Source organism: Ceratotherium simum, chromosome 2 (assembly GCF_057802395.1).
Source record: "Ceratotherium simum simum isolate JZ-2026a chromosome 2, ASM5780239v1, whole genome shotgun sequence".
NCBI classification, from domain to species: Eukaryota; Metazoa; Chordata; class Mammalia; order Perissodactyla; family Rhinocerotidae; genus Ceratotherium; species Ceratotherium simum.
In genome coordinates, this window is record NC_141901.1 from 8,754,029 (window position 1) to 8,757,874 (window position 3,846).

General features: G+C 41.9%; 1 non-coding gene across 1 annotated transcript; it reads left to right on the plus strand.

The window, feature by feature from the left end:
• The first annotated feature begins 254 nt into the window (after window positions 1-254).
• LOC147917736 (U6 spliceosomal RNA) lies at window positions 255-366 on the plus strand. Its single transcript, XR_015549343.1, has one exon. It is a non-coding gene; the product is annotated as a U6 spliceosomal RNA (small nuclear RNA).
• Window positions 367-3,846: the final 3,480 nt, after the last annotated feature.

Sequence of the window (3,846 nt, forward strand, 5' to 3'; positions counted from 1 at the left end):
AATGTCCAATGCCGCTATCAAGTAAGGGGCATTTGAGTAATTATTAATTTTTCTTTTTTATTAATCAAATTCATATATAACTACCAGTTAGAGCTTCTGATAAGCGTCAGATAGTACACTTCCCATATTGGATTGATACTATCACAGGGATAAACCCAGAATTGTGATACTTGATAACTGTGTAACTTTGGCCAAGTTACTTAACCTCTGAGTCTTGGTTTCCTGTGCTCTATAATGAGGATAAAAGTATCCTCGTTGTCTCAATAATAAGAGCAGCACGTATACTGACATTGGAAGAGCACAGGCAAGATGAGTATGGCCCCTGTACAGGATGACACGCAGATTTGTGAAGCATTCCATATTTTTAAGCTAAGCTCATAGCATATCTACTAGATATTGCAAAATGTCCCTTCATAAGAGTCTTCTAATTTATATTACGACTAGAAATGTATGCAAGTGCCTGTTTCTCTCAGCCTCAACAATAATAATAATAATAATTGTAATAATTTTTATTTTTACCTAATTTTAGAGATGAAAAATTATATCTCTATATAATCGAAATTTTTATTTTTCTAATTATGGGATTCAACGTGTTTTCATATGTTTAAGGGCCATTTTTATATATCTTTTGTGAATTGTCTGTTCAGCTTTGAAACCTATTTTGCTATCATGACTCATTAATTTTTAAAGAATAAAATCATTATCCAAATGGCAGAAAAAAAATTTTTTATAAGGATTGATACAATAGTACTCAAGGTTTCCATCTAGCATCTCTGACTAGAGGAAAAAACACATGTTTTCATTTAACATTTGGAAATCTGACTCTTTAAACTGACATTTATCAAACCCATACTGTATGCTGGTCAAGAGGGTGGTCAGAGGAGCACTGTGCTCCCAGTACATGCTCAGCGCTGACAGTGAGTCCACATTTCATCTTTACAGTAACCCGCAAAATAGGGAGGGCTATTATCCCTGTAACATGAGTAAAGAAATCAGATCTCACAAAGGTTAAATAACCTGCCCACGTTCACACCAATTTGGGAACTGAACTTAACGTCTTTCTGAGCACAGAGCCGAAGCTCCTTCCACTACCCCATCTGCCTCTTTGGTTGTAAACAGTGCCCATTCCTTGTCAACACAATATCTGAGATTTCCTATCAACCAGTCACATCAACCTTGCAAAATAGCAGTTTCCTCTGTGGAATCCTCTACTTTCTGAAGGTAAAACTGGCTGAACCCAAACAAAGCCAAGCCTCATCTTGTTGGGTTTTCCCCAGGGCAGAGGGGGTAGGGGGGAATGCCACGTGCTTGCTCCAGGCAGAGGCGTCTGTTCTCTCAGCCTGTCAGACATTCAGAGTCATTGGAATGTGTCATGTTTTTGGAATGGGAAGACAGGGAGGTGCCAGAGGGAGCCAGGCATGAAACTTGCCCACCAGGATAGACAAGGCTTGGGAGGTGGGCAGTAGAGGGTAGGAAGGCAGACTAGACACAAGAGTGTGGCAAAGTCAGTGAACAAGACTTACCAGTGAGCCCTGGGGCTCTGGTCAGCAATGGGAGCCCTAACAAAGTGGAGGGGCGCAATGGGGAGGGAGGTGGAGGTGTGTTGGTGGAGGGGGAAGGAGGTACTTGGGAATGTCAAGGGCAGGAGTTCATCATCTCAGAATCTAGTTATCTGTGGTAAAGCCCAGTCACTGGGTCAAGGGGCTGCCTGCCAAGGCAGCCTGGCCAGAGCAAAACTGGGAAGCACAGGGATTCTTAGTGGGGCCATATCATGATCTATGGGGAGGGGGGTGAGTTAGAAATTGCATTCAGTACTGAAATATTTTGCATATACACATATATACATATTTAAAATAAAATATGCTTATTGTGTTAATAATAGAAAATAATGAAAGTACCTCTGACCAAAGTCTTCATAAAACCTACTAAGCAGCAGGCATTGTGTTGGGTGCTGTGGATACAACAGTGAATGTAACCATTTTCTGCCCTCAAGAAGTCCGTGATCTCATTGTGCCGTAGAGGTAGGCTGACACTTAATCACAATAAATGAGAGAAGTGCTGTGATAGAGGTGGGCACAGGGCAGTAGGAGGGGTCTCTACCTCTGCTGGGGTGGGAGAGGGCAGAGAGGGTTTCCTAGAAGAATGGTCTATAAGCTAATTTTAAAGAGCATTTGCCCTGGATCTAGTGCACAGGGGCAGCCTCTAAGGGGGTGATGAACCACTGTGGTTACAAGCTTGGGCTCTGCACTCATGCTGGCTGAGTTCCCTCATCTATAATATCGAGATGATAACATAGTACCTACCTCAGAGGGTTGCTGTGACGATTAAATGAAGTGATTACATATAGCACCTTAGCACATAGCTCTCAGTAAATAGAAATTATTAATTAATTTTAAATGCAATATGACCTGATGAATCCGAAATTGTTTGGAGGGCTCTTATTTAGGGTTGTTTCTGTGCTTCGAAATTCCCTTCCCATGCTGGTCTGAGGTTTTTGATTCCTTCACTTGGAGAATACTACACAAGGGTCAACAGGGGTGATTTATAAGGAATTGACAAATAAGTTAGACATGTGGCAGCATTGGTTTTAAAAGGAGGTAATGTTTAACAAGAAGGTATCCCAGCTCAACCCAGCATTTGCTCTCCTTCATTCATTTATTCATTCAATATTTGAGTTCTTATTATGCACCAGGCACTATGCTTTATGGAAACCTTACAAAGATGCTACACACATAATACTTTTCTGTAGAAACTCAGTCTAATGAGAGAGACAGATATAGAAATAAAGCATTATACCACCATATAAGTGTGATCATAAAAGCATGTGCAAAATACAAATTATGACATTATTTGGCTGTGCAATACTTACTCAGTAGGCTGGAGAAGAGCATGATTAGAACTGGGTCTGAGGAAGAACAAACAGTGGGAGCTGAGTGGAAGGAGGAGAGACCAGTTGGAAAGAGACCAGTTAGAGGCTTTTGCAATAATCCAGGGAAGGTTGGTAAATCTTGATAATTTCTAGCTGAATATATGGTCTGGCCCTATGAAGAGAGCTCTGGACTAGAGGTTCATTTCTAGCAGTCATCAGTCTAAAGATGGTATTTGAAGCTACGGATATCAATGAGATAATTCAGGGAGGTGGTGGTATGGTGTATTGTGAGAAGAGAGGGATCCAAGTGGGCAGGCCTGGTGAATACAAACAAATAAAGGACAAGAAAGAGAAGGCAGCAAGTTAAACTGAGAAGAAACCAGGAGAAGGTGTCCCAGAAACCAAGGGCAGAAGGAGTTTTAGGAAACAGAAGGTTATCAGTGGTGTCAAACGCCACAGAGAAGTCAAACAGGAAAGGAGTGAAAAGAAGTCACCAGATTCCATAATTAAGATGTTAGGGGTAACTGAAGGCAAAATATTGGGGGCTCAAACTGGATTGCAGTGAGTTGAAGAAGGAAAGAAGTTTGGTGATGAGAAGGAGAGGCAAGAATGAAGAAAAGACATCTTTAATGTGGGAGAAACAGGAGTCTATTTGGAGCCAAGCCCGTGGGCGCCTAAGCACTCTACTGCTTTGTTTCTGTCCATGAGTTGCTTTTAAGATAAGAAATGTTGTAAAATATTTTTTATGGTTTAGGAATCTCATTGAGAGCATTTTTAAATGCATCTTAGTGTTGCCTGAAACCTCTCTGCTCACTCCATGGTGGCTCTTTTCCCTGCTCTCTACACACCCCACCAGAAGCTTAGGGACTACAGGCAGGGCTGGAGAGAAGCCTGCTCTCCAGCTCAGGGCACTCTTCCAGGATCCTCCCCTCTGCCTGCTCCAGTCCTCCTCACCCACCAGCTCCCCTTCTTCCTGA